Consider the following 25,825-nt stretch of genomic DNA (forward strand, 5'->3'; position numbering starts at 1 on the left):
GGTCGAAGCAGGAATCGAACCCACGACCTTGTGTATGCAAGACGGGTATGCTAACCATTACGCCACGGTGGCTCCCTAATTAAATTTCTTTATACATACCTTTACAATACTAATACGTGCTTATTGGGCATGAAGATTAAATAATTGGTATTACACCCAGAGAAGGAATATGATCACCTCAAACATGTTTTAAGAGCAAAATGTTATTTTTGGGTGGTGACCATGTAACATGGTTGCGAAAACCATGTTATTTTCTCGAAAATCATGTATCTGATTTCGGCAAGCAGGTTATATTCGAAGAGAAAATAACATTTTAGTGACAAACATGTTACATGGTCACCATACAAAAATAACATTTTGCTCTTGAAACATGTTTGAGGTGATCATATTCCTTCTCTGCGTGTATTAAGCGAATGCCATTTGAATTTTTCAATTGCCATTTTTACTATTTGTAACTGGAAAAAGATCATGTATTTTTAATTTCAAATGATAGGACAGAATTTGCAAACAGGGCTCATTTGATTTGACAAAATTTAAAATTTAAATTATTTCTTCTGAAAAGGCACTATCAGCAAATAATGATTCCAAGTATTACAGATTTTCTGAGGACTTGAAATTATAAGAATTTGTCAGTGAGCTTTACCATGGTTTTATTCGATCATAGATTTACGAAGTTTGCCTTTTCTATTTCGGGATTGGGCAGCTCTACACAAAAAAAAAAATATTTCACACAAAAAATTTTCAATTAAAGTCTTAAAAATTTAATTGAATCAACAAATTTTGACGATGGAGAATCTAATATCCTTCCAGTTCTATCTGGTATTCCCCTATGGTCAGTTTTAGGGCCAAAACTATATATTTGAAGATCATTCATGTAAATTATGTGAATGATCTTGAAAGATACACTTCTTCGAGAAATTGGAATACATTCATGTTCGCCAACGATATTTCTCAACTCTTCAACTCTTGTTACACTCACATTCTTGGGAGTGGAGTAAATTTTTGTTTGGACAGTTTTATAGATTGGGCTTCTGCAAACTATCTCACTGTCAAATCATGTAAATTTTAGGCTATAATGTTTAGTAAAATGCATCACAGGTCATAATTGCCAAATCTATTTCTGGAAAATGGTTTTATTGAATTTATAAATCGCCGCAGGAGCTTGGGGCTTGTTCTGGACACAGAACTCTCTTTCATATTGACTGTTTATTTTTTAAAGATAGGGTCTTGTTTATTTCATGCGTATTGTAGATCATGCCCTAATGATGACCCATGCGGGATGCATTAGGATGAACCTTAATAAATTTAAGCCTGTCATCAATGCAATTGTTCGTTTTGTATAAAAGGTAAGTTTTCGTATTAAAAACGTGTACAGAAAATATTTTTCTTTTGTTAGAGTTCTTTGAATTCCTTCGAAAATTTAAAATTTTTATCACCAAAAATGTTTTTTTGTTACAAATTTTTTATTTCTGCAATAAAAATTCCTTTGTTTGATCCAAAAACACAAACAATTTCGTATATATCAAACACTGTTCCTTTCTGACTTTAAGTCTTTAATAAGCCACACTTTGAAGTTTCATAGTAAAAAATTTATGTAGTATGTAATGTCGAACAACTTTTCGAAATCTTCCAAGCATTTTAGGAATATATAAAAATAAATATGAGTATATATAAAAACACTTGTTGGTGTTCGGGATTGAACCCACTATCCTTTGTATCCATGCTAACCATGGTGGACAACTAAATATATGTATCTGTTAAAGTTTATTTACATCGGCTCGAGGGCGCCCAAAACTATGCTATAAAAATATCAATGTTTGACTCTTTGCGTTGAGGGCCATAACGATATTTTTGTCTGTTGCTGACAACAATAGCTACGTAGCCCAGTGGATAGCGTGTTGGTTTACTAACTGTATGGTCCGCGGGTCGATTCCCCGTCGAGGCGAAAGGTAAAATTTAAAAAATGTATTGAATCGTATAATATTTCTACATTGTTTGAATTACAGAAAAGTTGCTAAGAACTAGAGAACCTCGAGAAAGTGAGAAAGAACGAGAGAGAAGATGCAATTATCAAGTTTCCTTTTCTTTTTGTTTTTTTTATTTTTTTGAGTGAGTCCAAACAAACTTCCTTACAGCGAAAAGTTGATCAAAAATGTCGTTTGGGAGGAAAGAATTCATTTTTTTCGTATATGTCCAAGGGTTCATTTTTCAGAATTTATTTACTGAATAATACCCGCACAACAAGAATGCAAAATTCCTATAATTATAGTACGGGGATAATATCCTATATGTTCTTAAAATCGTATAAGTAATACAATTATATAAGACAAATTGAATATAGAGTTGAGTCAACAAATTACAACAAGGAAAAAAGTTTTAAATTGAAGGAAAGTGTTAAATTAAAAATATCCTTTAATTATACCCTTCACCACTAGTGTGGTATAGGGTATAATAAGTTTGTGCATTTGTATGTAACGCCAAGAAGGAAAAGTCTGAGACCTATCGTTTAGTATACCGATCGTCTTAGAATTGAATTCTGAGTCGATTTAGCGATGTCCGTCTGTCTGTCCGTCTGTCTGTCTGTCTGTCCGTCCGTCCGTCTGTCTGTCTGTTCATGTATTTTTGTGCGCAAAGTACAGGTCGCAGTTTAAGTCCGATCGTCCTCAAATGTGGCATAGGGTCGCTTTTTGGGACAAAAACAATCGCTATTGATTTTGGGAAAAATCTGTTCAGATTTAGATATAGCTGCCATATATATTTATCCCCGATCTGGTCACAATTGGTGTGTTTATCAACCGATGTTCTTCAAATTCAGTACATCCTAATATTTTATGGGTCTCGAATATCTTTCGTCCGATTTAGACTCCTATGACCACAGAGGCCAAAAGTTACTACCGATTTTCGTGAAATTTTGCATAAAGAGTAGAATTGACATTCTACCAATACTTGGTAAATTTGATTGAAATCGGTTCAGGTTTAGATATAGCTCCCATATATATATATATATATATATATATATATATATATATATATATATATATATATATATATATATATATATATATATATATATATATATATATATATATATATATATATATATATATATATATATATATATATATATATATATATATATATATATATATATATATATATATATATATATATATATATATATATATATATATATATATCTCGTTCGATTTAGACTCATATGACCACAGAGGCCAACGTTTATTACCGATTTACGTGAAATTTTGCACAAAGAGTAGAATTGACATTCTACCAATGCTTGGTAAATTTGATTGAAATCGGTTCAGATTTACATATATAGCTCCCATATATATCTTTCGGCCGATTTGAACTTATATGGTCTCAAAAGCCAGAGTTTTGCCGTGATTTGGTTCAAATTTTGCACAAGGAGTACGTTTAGCAGTATCGGTAACTGTGCCAAAATGAAAATGAAAAACTACCATTTCGAAATTAATTTCCGATGCAGCATAGCTATAAGTTTCCTACCTCTATTGAATCGGGCAAAGTTTAACTTCCGATACAAATATGGTGGTGTGCGCGTATAAATTATCTTCTGTAAGTAGATAAGCGACCTTATATCCAACAACTCATTAATACCTACTCCGTACAGAGCCACGTTATAACGAGATACCGAATCCCGTCGACTCAAGCCTTGTCATATCGCGTCATACTATTAATAAAAGTATTCAGTTTGCGTTTGCTTGTTGAGCACAGTATGCAAACAGCTCACATCCATAGAGTATACCTGGTATTATGTACGTCTTAGCCAGAAGAGACCTTAACGTAACTGGTGTCAGCGATTGCGTGGCCATAATTTACAGTAAACCTGTACTATGACTGCATTTATGTGATCCCTCCAGGTAAGAGAGCTATTAAACATCACGCCTCGATCCTCTCAGGAGAATGTTCATTTTTGCGATATGTGAGAAATCCACAATTTTTTGTTTTCAAAGAATTAAAAAAAAGGATTGGAAGTCCGAAAGACAATGACGATATTTTTTGTCATCATATGATACTGATACAATTTGCCATAAGCCATTGAAATCTATATTTTGTTCTTACTGGAGTTACAAATGTTATAACTTTTATTCTAAACCATTGGTAAATTTTGAATTTTACGACCCATTCTCATGTATTTATAGACATGATGAAAATATATAAACTCTTAATTCTGCAAGATGTTTATCTTATTCAAAGCAGCTCATACAAAAACATAAAATTAATAATTACTTCAAATAAATACAGACAAGAATTTTTATTAACATTTCGGGTACAAAGCCTTGCATATCATTTCAATCTGTCGAGACAAAAAATGAATAATGATGAAGAAGACAAATACTTGTGTGTATAAGCCTATACACAAAATGAAGGAGTGAATTGAAAATGTATACATGCTCAAACATAATTAATGATATTGCAATGTATAGACCTTAATATGAATGAAAATAATCCGCATATGGGTATACACAAACATGGATTCAATTACAAAGTCCCACAATGTATCACATATACAAACATACCTTCTCTCATAATCGACATGATGGTGTTTTTAAACAAGTCCTGAAATACTTTCTTGTTACAATAATTGATGTATGTGAGTGCTGCATATCAGTCTGATGTGGTGAATAACAATACAACATAATAAAAGTCTCAAGTGAATATAATTAATAATCAGTATATTGACTTCATTGAATTTCTATACAAAAGTTAAAATTCAAACAATGGATCACACTACAATTTTCGATACTGAATGGAGATAGATGTGTGGTAATTCATTCGATAATAATTAGGTGGGATTTATAATGAATAAGTGAAATAGAGTTGAAATAAAGGGGATTCGTTGAATTTATTCGTTTGATGTCTAGTGAAACAAAAAAATATTTTTTTTTAGTTTGGTAACAAAAATAAGTCCTACTTAGTTCGTAGCCCAATTCAAGGAATTTGGCTGTTGAGAAGTGGCACGTATACATGGCTGAGGGTTTTGGAGATTTTTCCCCAAATTGGGGATATTCTTTCGTGGATGGAGACGAAATGTTTGTGTTGGGGATTTGGTTAATTTGTGGATTCTTTTGAAATATGTTAAAAGTTAAATTAAACAAGTATATACGGCCGTAAGTTCGGCCAGGCCGAATTTTATGTACCATCCACCATGGATTGCGTAGAAACTTCTACGAAAGACTATCACCGACAATCGAATTACTTGGGTTGTGGTATCTTAAAACTTCTTAACATCGTTTTCTAAATTGTGAGTTAGTCCATAGGTGGAGAGCCAGAATTGAAATATGGGGGTCGCTTATATGGGGGCTATATACAATTATGAACTTGATATGGAACAATTTTTGTGTCATTGGGGATCGATTTATCTGATGGCTATATATAACTATAGACCGATATGGACCTAGTTAGGCATGGTTGTTAACGGCCATATACTAACACAATGTACCAAATTTCAACTGACTCGTATGAAATTTGCTCCTCCAAGAGGCTCCAAAGCCAAATCTCGTGATCGGTTTATATGGGGGCTATATATGATTATGGACTGATATGGACCACTTTTGGCATAGTTGTTAAATATCATATACTACCACCACGTACCAAATTTCAACCAGATCGGATGAATTGTGCTTCTCCAAAAGGCACCGGAAGTCAAATCTGGGGATCGGTTTATATGGTGGCTATATATAATTATGGACTGATATGAACCAATTCCTGCATTGTTGTTGGATACCACATACTAACTTAAGGTACCAAATTTCAACCGAAGCGGATGAAGTTTGCTCTTCCAAGAGGCTCCGGAGGTCAAATCTAGGGATCGGTTTATATGGAGGCTATATACAATTATGAACCGATGTGGACCAATTTTTGCATGATTGTTAAAGACCATATACTAACACCATGTACCCAATTTCAGCCAGATCGGATGAAATATGCTTCTCTTAGAGGCTCCGCAAGCCAAATCTGGGGGTGCGTTTATATGGGGGCTATACGGAAAAGTGAACCGATATGGCCCATTTGCAATAGCATCTGACCTACGTCAATAACAACTACTTGTAGCAAGTTTCAAGTCGATAGCTTTTTTCGTTGGGAAGTTAGCGTGATTTCAACAGACGGACGGACATGATTAGATCGACCCAGAATCTCACCACGACCCTGAATATACTTTATGGGATCTTATGGTGTCACAAACGGAATGACAAAGTTAATATACCCCCATCCTATGGTGGAGGGTATAATAATATATCTGTGGTATTACGTAATAATGAAATTTCAATTAAAAGACATTTAATAATCTTTGCTTTAATTTTTTTTAAATTAAATTTAGGACACAAATTATGGAAATTTGATGTTAAAGTCATATGCTTTTGAACTAATGAACATTTCCTTCAAGCAAAGAAAAACATTTTTGATTTAAAGAAATCGTCCTTAAATTAACTAAGTAATTGAATCTTTAGATTTGAAATAAAAACGCTTTACATATAGGCTAAGATTTATTTTGAGGATTTGTAAATATTATATGTGGTTTGAGATAACAAATCAAATAAGATAACAAAGTTAATATACTCCCCACCCTATGATGGTGGGCTTAAAACCCGAAAAAAAAATAAATTTTTCCTAACTACAAGTCTTTCTTTCAAAAATAATTAGTGTAATATATTTGAAACCGAACAAGTTTCTTTTCAGTGAAGCTAAATTTTGCTAACATAAGACCTATTATAGTAATAACCTAATACCATTCCTCTAATTAAGATGTTAAAGTTATTATTTTATCCTCAAGAATTTTATTATTATTCTCAATATCTAAAATCATTACTTGGTCCCTCTCTCTTCTATAATCTCTGCCATTCTCTCACTATTAATTGTAAGGATGTGGCAAGAACTACTTTCATAACTACTTGATGGCAGATGTTTAATGCTGCTTCATAAATGTTTATGCGATTTATGTCTTCCTTAAGAGTTTCCCCTTCGTCCAAAATACCGGAAGGAGTAATGAAAATCGGAGACGTTGCCAATGCTTAACAAGTCACCAAGGAGGAAAGAATATTTACAACTACAATTTCGTAGTTTATTTCACACTCTTAAAGTGTCTTCGTATATTTTATGGCTCTTTATTTTAAGGCTCTTAATAATAAAAAATAATGGGAATTGTTAAGCAATAAAAAATCATAGAAAAATCCCCTTGCCAAAGAAAAATGTAAATCACTATTTGGAGGGTTAATAAATAATTGAAACGGTGTCTAATAGTTGAACCATTGGTTTTAATTTAATATTTTTTGATGACAAAAATATTAAAGAAATACACTTATTTCTGCAATTGCTCTTGAAGATAGAAAAGTAGAAATTACACTTGTAACTTTCATGTAAAAAAAAACACACACACAAATCGTCGAAAGTTCGACCGTGCCGAATATTATGTTCCCCACCGCAAAGAATTGGGTATCCAATTTTATTTATAGAACGAGTAAGCATGCACTGGAATACATATTGTCGTGACAATAAAGATTTCATGTCCTTCAATTACGAATGCATATTTTGCTAAGTATAGACGATACATTTCTCTAACATAAAGTTTTTTTCCTTGTCGTTAAACTTTTTATTGAAGTCGTTTTGTCTTTATAGTTAAGTTATTCGACTTTAAAAGTGGGAATTTTAACCTGAAAGAAAACTCCCTCAACTTGGATTTAAAAATTCTAAAATATCTTTAAAAAAAATTGAAATCGTCTTTGTTGACTTTTTGTATCTTTACAACAAAGCAAATTTAAAATAGGCGATGTGGTGCAATGGTTAGCATGCCCGCCTTGAATACACAAGGTCGTGGGTTCGATTCCTGCTTCGACCGAACACCAAAAAGTTTTTCAGCGGTGGATTATCCCAACTCAGTAATGCTGGTGACATTTCTGAGGGTTTCAAAGCTTCCCTAAGTGGCTTCACTGCAATGTGGAACGCCGTTCGGACTCGTCTATAAAAAAGGATTCCCCTTGCCATTGAGCTTAACATAGAATCGGGCAGCACTCAGAAGTTCACCATTGTGGTATAACAATGGACTGAATAGTCTAAGTGAGCCTGATACATCGGGCTGCTACCTAAGCTAACCTAAACTAACCTAACCTAACATAGAACCGGGCAGCACTCAGTGATTAGAGAGAAGTTCACAACTGAATGTCTGAATGGACTGAATAGTCTAAGTGAGCCTGAAATATCGGGCTTCCACTATACCTAACCTTCAATACCCTAGATTAAATACGTTTTTTTACTTGTAACCTAGCATAATTTCTACTTTAAGTCGACTATGAATTTGGAAATGTAAGTTGTCGGTAACACGTTTTTAAAGGGCTTTAATAGCACATGGAGGAAAAAAATGATAAATTACATTTATTTCCTAAAATAAAGTACGTAAAAGTAAAATTTTAAAGCGAATTGTGTTTTAAAAGTATCGCTACTTCAATGCTCTGCTTTTTTGCCTCGGAATCAATACCAAAATCATTAGTGTAATGACAAAATCCTTGTCCGGCTCATGCGTTTTTTTTTTTCAGTGTACTAAAAAATAAGTGTTGATAATTTCAAGACGACGCTTCGTCGGGAATGGGTTACAATAAGGAGGATCCACTTTTGTGCAGGATGTAATGGCACTACGGGGAATGAATCAACCCCACACTGAAAAAGCATAACAGGTTCGAAAGATTTTGTCTTTAATCCAATGGTTTTGGTATTGATTCTAAACCAAAGAAGCGGAGAATTGAAATAGGGATATATCTACGACACAATTCTCACTGGGCAGAACGTATTAAATTTACACGTTGGACACAACTTAGAAGCTCTCCAAAGGACATATAATGGGTTAGTGTAGTAGAACTAATCCATAGACAGATCCTTATGAACCAGTCTGGGACATCCTCTTAAGTACTTGTTTCATTTTAAGCATCCGAATCGCACCAGAAAAAAAAACTTTGGAATATGCTATAGAACTACAATTTCCTATAAAAATAAAACTGTGAGAGAAATTTCTATAGAAATAACATTTTGAAAACATTTTCTATAGAAATAAAAATTTGAGAAATTTTTCTATAGAAAATTTGAGAATATTTTCTATCGAAATTAAATTAAGACAAAATGTTCTATAGAAATAAAATTTTCACAACATTTTTTATAGAAATAAAACTTTGACAAAATTGACTTTCCTAAACAATTTTTTTATCGTGTTATTTCATTGAATTCTTTGTGGGTGAGTTCTCATTTTTTTGTAGATGTAGTCTCGTTGCTGGCTCAAGGTAAAATCGTTAAAACATTTGAAATTCGACACATTTACAATTTATGAGATATTTATACACCCAAAAAAATGTTGCTCATAGAAGGGATCTTTTATTAATTCGAAGAGAACAAACTACAAAAATTTTATCAAAATATCAAAAAAGTAAAATTAATTGTGGTAAAATTTTCTTAAACATTTGCTGGATAATTTTTGGCACCAGTGGCGCTAGTAGGGTGATTTTGTCGGTCGTTTGAAGGACATAATTTATTCCAAACATTGTTAATTCGAACAAATCTAAACTGATTCTAAAAATTTGATGCTATTTTCGACATTTTTGGCATTCGAAAAAAATAAAATTAAAAAAAAAACAAGTAAGGAAAGTCTAAAGTCGGGCGGGGCCGACTATATTATACCCGCACCACTTTGTAGATCTAAATTTTCAATTTTAAGGAAACTTCGCAAAAGTTTATTTATGATTTATCGCTCGACATATATGTATTAGAAGTTTAGGAAAATAAGAGTCATTTTTACAACTTTTCGACTAAGCAGTGGCGTTTTAACAAGGAAAATGTTGGCATTTTGACCATTTTTTCGAAATCAGAAAAAAAATCTGAACCGATTTCAATCAAATTTGGCACACATAACTATACTACCAATTGTACTCCTTGTGCAAAATTTCAAGCTAATCGGGATAAACTATCCATCCATATAAGTGCATATCGGGCGAAAGATATATATGGGAGCTATATCTAAATCTGAATCGATTTCAACCAACTTTGGCACGCATAGCTACAATGCTAAATCTACTCCCTGTGCAAAATTTCAACCAAATTAGGCCAAAACTCTGGCTTTTAGGACCATATTAGTCCATATCGGGCGAAAGATATATGTGGGAGCTATATCTAAATCTCAACCGATTCCAATCAAATTTTGCACATTTTACTATACTATTAATTGTACTCCTAGTGCAAAATTACAATCAAATTCGGCCAAAAATCTGGCTTCTGGGGCCATATAAGTCCATATCGGGCGAAAGATATATATGGGAGCTATATCTAAATCTAAACCGATTTCAATCAAATTTTGCAGACTTGACTATACGACTAAGTGTTATGTTTGTACAAAATTTCAAACAAATCGGTATAAAACTCGTCTCCTTGACTGTGTGGTAATGGACGACGAAACCTACGTCAAAGCCGACTACAAGCAGCTTCCGGGACAGGAGTTTTATACGGCAAATGGAAGGGGAAAGGTAGCAGATATTTTCAAGCACATAAAACTGTCAAAGTTCGCAAAGAAATATCTGGTTTGGCAAGCCATCTGTACCTGTGGCTTGAAAAGCAGCATTTTCATAGCTTCCGGGACTGTCAAACAAGAAATTTACGTGAAAGAGTGTTTGAACAAACGTCTGCTGCCTTTCCTGAAGAAACACGGTTGTTCCGTACTGTTTTGGCCGGATTTGGCATCTTGCCATTACGGTAAAAAGGCCATGGAGTGGTACGCCGCCAACAACGTGCAGGTGGTTCCCAAGGACAAGAACCCTCCCAACACGCCAGAGCTCCACCCAATTGAGAAATACTAGGCTATTGTCAAGCGGAACCTAAAGAAGACCAAAAAAACTGCTAAGGACGAGCAGCAGTTCAAGTCAAACTGGCTTTCTGCGGCGAAGAAGGTGGACAAGGTGGCAAGCGTGAGGCCCGGCAATTCGGATTTGGAAAAGCGAAAGCCTAACTGAATATTTTTCCTGAATTTTATACTAATGAACTTGAAAAAGAAATTTAATTTGATTTTTTAAATAAACGATTTCACCGATTTACACGCGTTTTCCCTTGACCAAATCATCCTATAGAAGTATAAATATTTATAAAGCTCAGAAAGCTATTTCTGATTTGAAATTTAAATAAAACAAAGATATATGTGGGAGCTATATCTAAATCGGAACCGATTTCTTCCAAAATCAAAAATGTGTTCACAGACAGACGGACGGACGGACAGACGGACATGGCTAGATCGGCTCAGGGACCCACCCTGAGCATTATTGCCAAAGACACCATATGTCTATCCCGACTCCTTCTGGGTGTTGCAAACATATGCACTAACTTCCCAGCAAAAAAATTTGGAATTTCTTCCAAAGGCACAACATTAAAAGCACTTCCAGAAGATGCACTCCAATTGATGTTCTTTATTTCAACTACCCAGGAAGTTCTTTTAATTAAATTTAATAAACTTGTTTTTTTTTTCATACTTTTAATGGATAATTTTAACTTTTTGTTTCAAATAGGTTAACAGAGTAAGAATTCAAAATATCACAGAATTTTTCAATTTACATTCAAAACAATGAATTCGGATCACACCTAACGAAGTGATGCAAATTCAGTGCAACGGCTGTTGAAATGGAGGACTTCCGTCCTATGACAAGCCCATGTTAAATTCAACGCTTCTGCGTCAATTTTGCACCACTTTCGGATCCATAAAGAACATTTTCATTACTTTTTTGGCGATGATTTTTATAGCCTCCACCATAGGATGGGGGGTATATTAACTGTGTCATTCCGTTTGTAACACATCGAAATATTGCTCTAAGACTCCCTAAAGAATATATATTCTGGGTCGTGGTGAAATTCTGAGTCGATATGAGCACGTCCGTCCGTCCGTCTGTCTGTTGAAATCACGCTAACTTCCGAACGAAACAAGCTATCGACTTGAAACTTGGCACAAGTAGTTGTTATTGATGTAGGTTGGATGGATTTGCAAATGGGCCATATCGGTTCACTTTTACGTATAGCCCCCATATAAACTGACCCCCAAATTTGGCTTGCGAGGCCTCTAAGAGAAGCAAATTTCATCCGATCCGGCTGAAATTTGGTACATGATGTTAGTATATGGTCTCTAACAACCATGCAAAAATTGGTACACATCGATCCATAATTATATATAGCCCCCATATAAACCGTTCCCCCGAATTGGCTTGCGAGGCCTCTAAGAGAAGCAAATTCCATCCGATCCGGCTGAAATTTGGTTCATGGTGTTAGTATATGGTCTCTAACAACCATGGAAAAATTGGTCCACATCGGTCCATAATTATATATAGTCCCCATATAAACCGATCACCAGATTTGACCTCCGGAGCCTCTTGGAAGACCAAAATTCATCTGATTCAGTTGAAATTTGGTACGTGGTGTTAATATATGGCCTCAAACTCCCATGCAAAAATTGGTCGAAATCGGTCCATAATTATATATAGGCCCCATATAAACCGATCCCCATATTTGGCCTCCAGAGCCCCTTGGAAGAGCAAAATTCTTCCCATTCGGTTGAAATTTGGTACGTGATGTTAGTATATGGTATCCAACAACCATGCAGGAATTGGTTCCTAACAGCCCATAATTATATATAGCTCCCATATAAACCGATCGACAGATTTGACCTCCAGTGCCTTTAGGAGAAGCAAAATTCATCCGATCTGCTTGAAATTCGGTACGTGGTGATCGTATATGATATTTAACAACCATGCCAAAGGTGGTCCATAATCATATATAGCCCCCATATAAACCGATCCCGAGATTTGGTTTTGGAGCCTCATGGAGCAGCAAATTTTATCCGAGCCAGTTGAAATTTGGTACATTGTGCTAGTATATGGTCGTTAACAACCATGCCATATCGGTCTAGAGTTATATATATCCCTCAGATAAAGCGATTTCCAATCACACAAAAATTGGTCCATATCAAGTTCATAATTGTATTTAGCCCCCATGTAAGCGACCCCCATATTTCAATTCTGGCTCTCTACGTACCGTGCAAAAAGTCCATATCGATTCGTAATTATTTGCAGACTTAACTATACATAACTTTTTTGTCTAATATATACCACGTATGGAATAACTCACAATTTATAAAACGATGTTAAGAAGTTTTAAGATACCACAACCCAAGTATTTCGATTATGGATGACATTCTTTCGTAGAAGTTTCTACGCAATCCATGGTGGAGGGTACATAAGATTCGGCCTGGCCGAACTAAAGGCCGTATATACTTGTTGTTTCTGGGTTATAACACCCTGTCCCACAGTGTGGCGCAGGGTATAAAAAAAACTCATAAAAACACCTTTTATATAGTAATGTAAATATTTATATATAGCTCCTAAAAAATGTGAAGTTAAAAAATTCGCTGAAAATATGTATGAGCGATCATTGACATGAGACCCATGTATATGTTGAATTGATTATGGATATACAATTTTATACCCAATATATGAATATATCTTTTTCGTTACCTATTAAAATTTCCCATTTAAATAAACCTAATCCCAAAAATATATTTTTATAAGTAGTATGCCTGTCAATGACATGTGAAATTATTTAATCTTGAACTTTAATATCATACTGCCATGTATTGTTGAACAAAACAAAGTGAAACTAAATACATTAGCGTGGTATATCAAAATTTCATTAGGATTATAAACAGCTTTGATTACGTATTTTCTATTTGAACTTTTTCATAGTAGTCTTCTTCATATATGGATGAGAAAGAAAAAAAGATTTCGAAAGCAAAAGTTTTTTCCTGTGATCAGTTTTCAGCGATTTTCCACACAAACTCTACAAAAAGAAAAACTCCAAGATTTTCCAATAACTAAAGAAAACACATGTGACATCTTCAATTGCATTGAAAATTGCTCCTTGGACATAAAGTCCATGTACTACTTACAGACTTCCAAAGCAAAAAGGGCGAATAAAACTCCTTCTTCTACAATTTCATTTGTTTCCCATTGGCAAAGGAATGACAAAGAGTCTCGTATTGCCATTGTAAATAGAAATGATTTCAGCAATAGTGGAAGAGTAAGGATAATGGTACTTGATATGATGGACGTTCGTTGCAGTAGTGAAAATTGCAGCTGTATCAATGATGTCGTATTATTCCTACAAAAGGACAAAAGGAATGTGAATTCAATAAGTTTAAGTAAATAAAATCACTTCATTGGATAGTTAGCCATTGAGAAGGCTTCCAAAGAAGAAACATATCCAATTAAAAAAATCAAATGTTATCTTATCCAACTTCCATGAGAGCGTAATTGCAGAGATATTGCAAAGACTTGCAAAACAGAGAAGAAGCCTACCAAATTATAAACCTATAAAATTTCGGCACCACATTTAACTACAAGTCCGTCCGTGAGACTGTCGGTTCATCTACAGTTTTCCCCCAAATTTCATTGTAATAATATAGCAAGTATCCCACAAATTGTCCATTATTAAGAGGAGTATCCAGGTTAGAGAGGTTTCACTGTATATGACTTCAGACAGATAGAGTGGTTACAATTCGCTTTATTTGAAAAATAATTCTGCAACTTTTGAACGTATATCAACATACTTTCTTTATGTGAAAGCGTTGGTGTTTTCCTTTAAACTTGAAATTTTGTGGGTCCCCAGTTGGTCCTCGGGCTGAGATGTAGGCGTTAGAAGTTGGTCACATCGGGGGTATGAAATTTAGTTTTATCTGTAAAATCCGAAATTACACGCAAAACCATAATTCTTTCCTCCCAAACGAAATTTTAGACAAGGTTCGTTTCTCATATGCTTTTCACTGCAAGGAAGTTTATTTGGAAAAGTATATTCTTTTTGTGATAAACGTTAATTCTTTTCCAGGATGTAAAAACAATTTCATAAAGATTAACTCAAAAAAAAAAAAAAAACAAGTATATACGGCCGTAAAGCTTATGTACCCTCCATCATGGATTGCGTAGAAACTTCATCTAAACACTGCCATCCACAATCGAATTACTTAAGTTGCGGTAACGCTTGCCGATGTCAAGGTATCTTAAAACCTCCTAACACCATCTTCTAAATTGTATGTAAGTCCATACGTGGTATATATTAAATCAAAAAAGATCGATCCAATACGTATATAATTCGGTTTGACAAAGTAGACATAAAATTTTGACAAAATTTTCTACAGAAATTAAATTTTCTATGGAAATAAAATTTTCACAAAATTTTCTATGGACCAATTTTTGTGTGATTGGACCAATTTTGGTATGGTTGTTAGCGACCATATACTAACACCACATGCCTAATTTGAACCGGATCGTATGAATTTTGCTCCTCCAAGAGGCTCCGGAGGTCAAATCTGGAGAATGTTTTATATGGGGGCTATACATAATTATGGACCGATATGGACCAATTCTGGCACGGTTGTTAAAGATCATATACTAACACCATGTTCCAAATTACAACCGGATTGGATGAAATTTGCTTCTCTTGGAGACTTCGCAAACCAAATCTGGGGATCGGTTTATATGGGGGCTATATATAATTATGAACCGATGTGGACCAATTTTTGCATGGTTGTTAGAGACCATATACTAATATCATGTACAAAATTTCAGGCGGATCGGATGAAATTTGCTTCTCTTTGAGGCTCCGCAACCCAAATCTGGGGATCGGTGTATATGGGCGCCATATATAATTATGAACCTATGTGGACCAATTTTTGCACGATTGTTAGAGACCATATACCAATACCATGTACCAAATTTCAGCCGGATCGGATGCAATTTGCTCCTCTTAGAGGCTTCGCAAGCCAAATCTGGAGATCAGTTTATATGGGGTCTATATATAATTATGGACCGATGTGGACCAATTTTTGCATGGTTGTTAGAGACCATATACCAACATCATGTACCAACTTTCAGCCGGATCGGATGAAATATGCTTCTGTTAGAGGCTCCACAAGCCAAATCTGAGGATCGGTTTATATGGGGGCTATATATAATTAAGGACCGATATGGACCAATTTTTGCATGGTTGTTAGAGACCATATACCAACGTCATGTACCAAATTTCAGCCGGATCGAATGAAATTTTCTTCTCTTTGAGGCTCCGCAAGCCAAATCTGGGGATCGGTTTATATGGGGGCTATATATAATTATGGACCGATATTGAACATTTTGGCATGGTTGTGAGAGACAATATACTAACACCATGTTCCAAATTACAACCGGATTGGATGAAATTTTCTTCTCTTTGAGGCTCCGCAAGCCAAATCTGGGGATCAGTTTATATGGGGGCTATATATAATTATGGACCGATGTAAACCAATTTTTGCATGGTTGTTAGAGACCATATACCAACACCATGTACCAAATTTCAGCCGGATCGGATGAAATATGCTTCTGTTAGAGGCTCCACAAGCCAAATCTGAGGGTCCCTTTATATGGGGGCTATACGTAAAAGTGGACCGATATGGCCCATTTTCAATACCATCCGACCTACATCGATAACAACTACTTGTGCCAAGTTTCAAGTCGATAGCTTGTTTCGTTCGGAAGTTAGCGTGATTTCAACAGACGGACAGACGGACATTCTTAGATCGACTCAGAATTTCACCACGACCCAGAATATATATACTTTATGGGGTCTTAGAGCAATATTTCGATGTGTTACAAACGGAATGACAAAGTTATTATACCCCCATCCTATGATGGAGGGTATAAAAAAAACAATCTTTTCTGGCTAATTGCATTTGCCCTCACATCTTTCTCACTTCCACGAGGGGTTTTCAGTTCTTAGCCTCTTTTTCTGTAATACAAACAATGTAGAAGAAATTATTCGATTTTATACATTTTTTTAAATTTTACCTTTCGCCTGGACGGAGAATCGAACCGCGGACCATGTAATTTGTAAGCCAACACACTATCCACTGAGCTATGTAGCTGTTATTGTCATCAATAGACAATTATGCGGCGCCCACGGCTACGTCCGCCTTGCATACCAAGGGTCCTCGGCTCGAGCCACACATATATTCCAGATGTGTTCGGAAGATTGCAAAAAGATGTTCAACATTACATACTACTATATTAAATTTTTACTATGTACTGTAAAGTGTGTCTTATTAAATACATAAAGTCAGAAAAGAACAGTGCTTCATATAAACGAAATGGACTATGTTGGTGGTTCAAAATTATTTTTTTACCCTCCACCATAAGATATTAACTTATCATTCCGTTTGTAACACATCGAAATATTGATCTAAGACCCCATAAAGTATATATATTCTGGGTCGTGGTGAAATTCTGAGTCGATCTGTGCATGTCCGTCCGTCCGTCCGTCTGTTGAAATCACGCTAACTTCCGAACGAAACTAGCTATCGACTTGAAACTTGGCACAAATAGTTGTTATTGATGTAGGTCGGATGGTATTGCAAATGAGCCATATCGGTCCACTTTTACGTATAGCCCCCATATAAACGGATCCCTAAATTTGGCTTGCGAGGCCTCTAAGAGAAGCAAATTTCATCCGATTCGGCTGAAATTTGGTACACGGTGTTAGCATATGGTCTCTAACAACCATGCAAAAATTGGTTCACATCGGTTCATAATTATATATAGCCCCCATATAAAGCGATCCCCCGATTTGGCATGCGGTGCCTCTAAGAGAAGCAAATTTCATCTGATCCGGCTGAAATTTGGTACATGGTGTTAGTATATGGTCTCTAACAATCATGGAAAAATTGGTCGATATCGGTCAATAATTATATATAGCCCCCATATAAACCGAACACCAGATTTGACCTCCGGAGCCTCTTGGAAGACCAAAATTCATCTGATTCAGTTGAAATTTGGTACGTGATGTTAATATATGGCCGCAAACATCCATGCAAAAATTGGTCGATATCGGTCCATAATTATATATAGGCCCCATATAAACTGATCCTCAGATTTGACCTCCGGAACACCTTGGAAGAGCAAAATTCTTCCCATTCGGTTGAAATTTGGTACGTGATGTTAGTATATGGTATCCAACAACCATGCAGGAATTGGTTCCTATCAGTCCATAATTATATATAGCTCCCATATAAACCGATCACCAGATTTGACCTCCGGTGCCTTTTGGAGAAGCAAAATTCATTCGATCTGGTTGAAATTTGGTACGTGGTGGTAGTATATGATATTTAACAACCATGGCAAAAGTGGTCCATATCAGTCCATAATCATTTATAGCCCCCATATAAACCGATCCTGAGATTTGGTTTTGGAGCCTCTTGGAGGAGCAAATTTCATCCGAGTGAGTTGAAATTTGTGGATAACAGTCTTTCGTAGAAGTTTCTACGCAATCCATGGTGGAGGGTACATAAGATTCGGCCTGGCCGAACTTACAGCCGTACATACTTGTTTATATTGAAAAAATAAAAATGTTGTAACAAACGATTTTTTTTTGGTTATAAAAGTTTAAAATTTTCGAAGCAATTCAAAAACCTTAACAAAAGAAAAACGTTTCCGGTACACGTTTTCCAAAGTTGTTTTTTTTGCGTGTATGAATCGATTGAGACGTTTCATGTGTGTATCTTCAATTGCCACAGAAGCGAGAGCTTTTCTTTGATTCGCTTCAAATTTTGCACACAAAGTACAACCAAGTATAACCAAGTGTGCAAAATTTGGTGGATATCGGTTTAGATTTAGATATAGCTCACACATATCTTATTTGTTTCATTTTGCACAAGGAATATATTTGATAGTATCCAAGTGTGTCAAATTTGATCGAAATCTGTTCAGATTTAGGAATATCCCTCATATAAAAGTACATTACCAGAAGTTCACTAATTTTCCCGAGTTAATGAGGTTTAGTGCAATTTTGTTATTAAGCAACGCTCTATATATAAGATATCGTTAAAAAGGTATATGAGAGAACTTTCTCCCTTTGTAACCGAAAAACCAAATACCACGAAACTTTAAAGCTTTAGAGACAATATATATATAAATATGAATTGAAACCTTTATAACTTTATGATACCGTTCTGACTTTTATTGAATTTTGAAGGAAAAATGTTTTAAGAAATATTTCTGAATATATCATTCCCAAAATTTGCATCGATAATCTCTAAACTGGGGACATATGTTAAGAAAAACGTTATGTCTTGTAATTTGCATCAGCTTTTTACCAGTAGGATGTTGAAACCTTTTACAGTTAGTTAGTGGACACATGAGTTTTTTTGGAAGAGAAATCGGCTTAGCAATCGGTGCTTTGCCAATTGAAATTTTTTTAAAGCAAAATTTTTTTATTTTTTAAAAATTGCCGAAATGAGAATGAGCTCATAATACGTGACCAAATTGGACGATAAACAAGTATATACAGCAGTAAGTTCGGCCGGGCCGAATCTTAAATACCCACCACCATGAACCAAATATTAGGGTTTCCTTTGAAATTTCAGGAGGGCTTGAGGACACTTCCCGAAGATAAATTTAAAGATTTCAACTATAACGACTATATCAGATTCTGGATTTATAAGAACCATTTTTGTTTGAGTTTTAGAGGAATCATTAACATCTCTTGTAAGTGTGCAAGAAAATTATAAAATAACGTCTTGATTTGAAATCTTAAATCTGTAGAAGTAAAATCTGGAAATTTTACATTGAGTTTCAAGCAATTTTCATGATCAGTGCGCCTTCTACACCCTCAAGAAGTGAAGTCGGTCTATATGGAGGCATTACCAAATGGACCGATAAAAACTTAATCCGATGCACGTTTTTGTGAGCCTAAAATACCAGAATATTTACAATTTCAGGCAAATCAGATAAAAACTACGGTTTCTAGAAGCCCAAGAAGTAAAATCGGGAAATCGGTCTATATGGGGGATATACCAAAATATGGGCCGATACTCACCATTTTCGGCACACCTCTTTATGGTCCTAAAATTCCTCTAGATTTCCAATTTCAGACAAATTGGATAAAAACTACGGTTTCTATAAACCCAAGACCCAAATCGGGAGGTCGTTTTATATGGGGACCATACCAAAACATGGACCGATACTCACAATTTTTGGCACACGTATTTGTGGTCCTACAATACCTCTAGATTCCCAATTTCAGGTAAATTGAATAAATACTGCGGTTTCTATAAGCCCAAGAAATAAAATCGGGAGATCGGTCTATATGGGGGCTATACCAAAATATGGACCGATACACACAATTTTTGGCACACGTATTTGTGGTCCTATAATACCTCTAGATTTACAATTTCAGGTAAATTGAATAAAAACTGCTGGTTCTATAAGCCCAAGAGGTAAAATCGGGAGATCGGTCTATAAGGGGGCTATACCAAAATATGGACCGATACTCACAGTTTTCGGCACACGTATTTGTGGTCCTACAATACCTCTAGATTTCCAATTTCAGGTAAATTGAATAAAAACTTCGGATTCTAGAAGCCCAAGAAGTAAACTCGGGAAATCGGTCTATATGGGGGCTATACCAAAATATGGACCGATACTCACCATTTTCGGCACACCTCTTTATGGCCCTAAAATACCTCTAGGTTTCCAATTTCAGACAAATTTGATAAAAACTACGGTTCCTATAAGCCCAAGACCCCAAATCGGGAGGTCGTTTTATATGGGGACCATACCAAAACATGGACCGATACCCACAATTTTTGGCACACGTATTTGTGGTCCTACAATACCTCTTGATTTTCAATTTCAGGTAAATTGAATAAAAACTGCGGTTTTTATAAGCCCAAGAAGTAAAATCGGGAGATCGGTCTATATGGGGGCTATACCAAAACATGGACCGATACTCACCATTTTTGGCACACCTCTTTACGGGCATAAAATACCTCTAGATTTCAAATTGCATGCAAATTGGATAAAAACTACTATTTCTATAAGCCCAAGACCCCAAATCGGGAGGTCGGTTTATATGGGGACTATATCAAAACCTGGACCGATATAGCCCATCTTCGAACTTGACCTGCCTGCAGACAAAGGACGAGTTTGTGCAAAATTTCAGCACGATTGCTTCATTATTGAAGACTGTAGCGTGATTACAACAGACAGACAGACAGACAGACAGACAGACAGACAGACGGACATCGTTATATCGTCTTAGAATTTCTCCCTGATCAAGAATATATATACTTTATAAAGTCGGAAATCGATATTTCGATGCGTTACAAACGGAATGACAAACTTATTATACCCCCGTCACCATTCTATGGTGGTGGGTATAAAAATGACAACGTATCCCTATTTGTTTTTTTTTACAAAAAACAAGCAAAAAAGTTGGAAAAGTCTACGAAAAACAAGTATATACGCCGTAAGTTCGGCCAGGCCGAATCGTATGTACCCTCCACCATGGATTGCGTAAAAACTTCTACTAAAGATGGTCATCCACAATTAAATTAATTGGGTTGCGGCTGATGGCAAGGTATCTTAAAACTTCATCTTCTAAATTGTATCATCTCTAAACATCATCTTCTAAATTGTATGTTAGTCCATGCGGGATATATAGTAGACAAAAGAAAGGTCGATCAAATACATATATATGCAATTCTTGACCGGTATATATATGGAAGAAATAAGTACGGACCGATATGAACTTTTGGGTGGTAATTATAGAGCCAGAATTGAAATATGGGGATCGGTTTATATGTGCGCAATATACAATTATGAACCCGAGTCTACCAAAAATGGCAGATTTTTTACTGTTTGGTAGATTGGTAGAATTCTTGATGTTTTGGAAGATTTTGCACAATATTCCTCTCCAACTACGAGGTGTTTTATAAATTTTCTATAGAAATAAGATTTTTACAAAATTTTCTACAGAAATAAAATTCCGACAAAATTTTCTATAGAAATAAAATTTTGACAAAATTTCCTAAAGACATAAAATGTTGACAAAATTTTCTATAGAAATAAAATTTTGACAAAATGTTCTATAGAAATATAAAATTTTGACAAAATTTTCTATGGCAATAAAATTTTGGTAGATTATTTTTGGCTCGAGTGGCAATCATAATTTTTCTGTGAATGGGGATCGGTTTATTTGGGGGCTACATATAATATAGATCGATACTGACCAATTTTGCCATAGTTGTTATCGGCTATACACTAGTGAAATGTACCAAATTTCAATTCAATCGGATGAATTTTGCTCCTTCAAGAGGCTCCGGAGGTCAAATCTGGGGATCGGTTTATATGGGGGCTATATATAATTATGAACCGATGTGGACCAATTTTTGCATGGTTGTTAGAGACCATATACCTACACCATGTACCAAATTTCAGCCAGATCGGATGAAATTTGCTTCTCATTGAGACTCCGCAAGCCCAACCTGGGGATCGCTTTATATGGGGGCTATATATAATTATAGACCGATGTGGACCAATTTTTGCATGGTTGTTAGATACCATATACCAACACCATGTACCAAATTTCAGCCGGATCGGATGAAATATGCTTCTCTTAAAGGTTCCGTAAGCCAAATTTCGGACCCGTTTATATGGGGGCTATACGTACAAGTCAACCGATATGGCCCATTTGCAATACCATACGACCTATATCAATAGCAGCTACTTGTGCCAAGTTTCAAGTCGATAGTTTGTTTCGTTCGGAAGTTAGCGTGATTTCAACAGACGGACGGGTGGAGGGTATAAAAATATTACGACAGAAAGAAAAAAAGCGATTTGGAACCACTGGTCCTTCCAACGGACCATTAAATTTATATTTTTTCGATATAACCAGAATAAAAATCTTCTTTGGAGAGAATAATTGATCTGTTTTTTCTGACTATTGATGAGTTTAAGTTTGAAAACATACTAAAGTGTACTTGTGGAACTTACGTTTCGAAAGAATTTTATATGGTAACCCTACACAACATCCAATTGTGATTATACTATAAGCCAGCAACCTAAAGCAAACACCTACACAATGGTTGTTTATATTTCGGTATTGGGCATCTCTAGTGTTGCAATCTGCCAACCGACAGCTCTGATAGTGCTATTTGTGTTTGTGTTTACAGCAACTTTAAATATTCATCTCGTCCAAAACTTGGTATTAAATCATGAACATTTTCGTGCGATTAGTTTTTACAACTTTGGACGTGAAGCAATTCAAAAATAGTGCATAGAAAATTCAATTTTTTGCCGATCCTCATGGACTAGTGTTTATCGATGGTATGGTGAATTCAAGCGAGGTCCTATTTTACTTCAAGACGAATTTTGTAACGGTCGTCCAAAATCAGTTGTTGTTCCGGAAACCATTGATGCTGTGCCCCAACTCACACTGCAAGATCGTTATGTGACCTATCGTGAGATTGAAACACGGAAATTTTATTTCCCAAATCGCCTAGAGAATAATCCAGAATACCACATTTGTTACAAATTCTCATACTTCTTAAACGATATTCACAACACACTTAAGAGGAATTATTTTCCTTGGGGTTTTCCAAACAACAAAAAATCTCTGCATCAATCGCATTCGAATAGAAACCTCAAAACGTTTCGGTTTTGTCCTTTGTAATGTCATATTCCCATATGATGATAATGGTGGCAAATGGGAGCAATACATTCCAGCACTAAATCTAGATAACAAAGTACACACATACATACACTTTCTTGTACATACACAATACATAAAGAGAAAACCAGTAACATATGTTTGTTGCTGCATCCTTTGCTTTGTTCCCATAGCAAATAAGAGGACGTTGCATGCGGTTGGCATCAGTTGGTAAAAGTTTTCTTAGATGAGTTCATCTTGTGTTTACCAATCAAATGCATCCACTGATGATGTACATCGCGTGTTAACAAATCCAGAGGTGGAATTAAAAAGTAATTTTGGAAGGAAACAGTGAAGGAGAAAAGAATATTTGAGATTGCGCCTCTCCGGGGAAACAAGTTAAAAGCCGAAGCAATTAGTGCAGGATATTTACCGAATCCATAAGTGTAGGAAGCGGCTAACGGCCGAAATAATTAGGGGAGAAGTAAGCTAAGCACCGAAGCAACTAGTACGGAGACAAGCTCAATGCCGGTGCAAGTAGAGCGGAAACACGCTAATATGAAAAAAATTTTAAATTTCGAAGTAATTTGTGCGGAAGAAAACTAAGTTCCGAAGCAACTAGAGCAGAAGTAAGCGAACGTAGAAGCAAGCTAATTGGCGAAGCAAAAAGTGCAGAAGTTAGTTAAATGTAAAGACGAAGGAATTAATACGGAAGCAAGCTATCTATGTGCAGAGACAATTAGTGGTCGCTTTAACTATTGCAGAAGAAAGCGAATACGGATGCAAGCTAAATACCGAAGCAATAAGTGCGGAAGCAATATATGCGACTGTTTTTAAATTTTTAGGACGAGATGAATCTTTGAAGTTGCTGTAAACAAAACGTTCTGAGTATGTATAACCACAAAAATGTGGAGCCAATATTGAAGTCATATAGGGTGTTGGGGAATTGGTATGGAATATATTTCGAACCTTTAAAACATCGTCTTGCATCGACATCTCAAATGAAGTCACGACAATTTTCGTGACTCACGCGAGAGACTATCATTACGTTGAAAAAAATAATATTAACAAGTATATATGGTCGTAAGTTCGGCCAGGCCGAATCTTATGTACCCTCCACCATGGATAGCGTAGAAACTTCTACGAAAGACTGTCATCCACAATCGAAATACTTGGGTTGTGGTATCATAAATCGTTTTCTAAATTGTGAGTTAGTCCATACGTGGTATATATTAGACCAAAAAGGTATGCGTAGGTAAGTCTACAAATAATTACGAATCGATATGGACTTTTGCACGGTACGTAGGGAGCCAAAATTGAAATATGGGGGTCGCTTATATGGGGGCTATATACAATTGTGAACTTGATATGGACCACTTTTTGTATGATTGGGGATCGATTTATCTGAGGACTATATATAACTATAGACCGATATAGACCTAGTTAGGCATGGTTGTTAACGGCCATATACTGGCACAATGTACCAAATTTCAACTGACTCGGATGAAATTTGCTCCTCCAAGAGGCTCCAAAACCAAATCTCGGGATCGGTTTATATGGGAGTTATATATAATTATCGACTGATACGAACCAATTCCTACATGGTTGTTGGATACCATATACTAACATCACGTACCAAATTTCAACCGAATCGGATGAATTTTGCTTTTCCAAGGGGCTCTGGAGGTCAAATCTGGGGATTGGTTTATATCGGGGCTATATATAATTATGGACCGATTGCGACCAATTTTTGCATGGGGGTTTGAGGCCATATATTAACACCACGTACCAAATATCAAGTGAATCTTCCAAGAGACTCCGGAGGTCTGGTGATCGGTTTATATGATGATGAAATTTGCTTCTCTTAGAGGGTCTGCAAGCCAAATTTGGGGGTCCGTTTATATGGGACTATACGTAAAAGTGGAACGATATGGCCCATTTGCAGATCGACTCAGAATTTCACCACGACCCAGAATATATATACTTTGTGGGGTCTTAGAGCAATATTTCGATGTGTTACAAACGGAATGACAAAGTTAATATGCCCCCATCCTATGGTGGAGGGTATAACAAGAATATAGTCCACCATGAAAGTTTCAGTAAACTGTCATCTACAATCGAATTACTTGGGTTATGGTAACACCTAATATTCTCTTAGTCCATATGGTATAAGCCAATTCAGTTCTTGATCGCAGTCTTTTGTTCTCAAAAGACTTAAAAGTTGTGAATCGGTTTATAAGGGGGCTATATATAGTTATGAACCGATATGGACTAAGTT

The sequence above is a fragment of the Haematobia irritans genome, chromosome 4, assembly GCF_050003625.1.
Source record: "Haematobia irritans isolate KBUSLIRL chromosome 4, ASM5000362v1, whole genome shotgun sequence".
NCBI classification, from domain to species: domain Eukaryota; kingdom Metazoa; phylum Arthropoda; class Insecta; order Diptera; family Muscidae; genus Haematobia; species Haematobia irritans.